Here is a 564-nt window from a genome sequence, read left to right as displayed (position 1 = left end):
ATGTATTTTTGAGATTTCTGCTGATTTAATTTTACTATCTTATTATTATTGTGGTTTTTTGACATGCATTGAACAAATGGTTGTTTTATTCATACTTTTTGGAATGGAATTTGAATGATTAATCTTAATTAAAAATGATAATTTTGGTTTAGAATTTGGAACGTTACAAACATATGAAACATCTTTGTTCAAAAATGCTTCTAATGAAATTCGCTAACCTAGCTCTATTCCAACAGCCGCGATTGAAAATGGTATGATTGAAATTCCATGGCATCCAGCTTATAGAAATGTCACATTATCACCCTAATTAAATAGATGAAATAAGGAGTAAATATTTTATTCGAGGACCTTCTCAAACTCTTATGCGTAATTTTCCGCTAAGAGTGATAGGAAAAGGACAAGATATTTTAATCCCTCTTGGTTTGATCAATATAATAATTGGTTGGAGTATAGTGCTAAAGTAGACGAAACCTCTTGTTTGTGTCATTACTTATTTAAAGATGGATAAATTAAAAAGGGTAGGGTGATTCTTTTGTTATGAGAGGGTTTACTAGTTGGAATAAA

This window comes from Lactuca sativa, chromosome 9 (assembly GCF_002870075.4).
Source record: "Lactuca sativa cultivar Salinas chromosome 9, Lsat_Salinas_v11, whole genome shotgun sequence".
In the NCBI taxonomy this organism is placed as follows: Eukaryota; Viridiplantae; Streptophyta; class Magnoliopsida; order Asterales; family Asteraceae; genus Lactuca; species Lactuca sativa.
Note: the sequence above shows the minus strand (reverse complement) of the source record.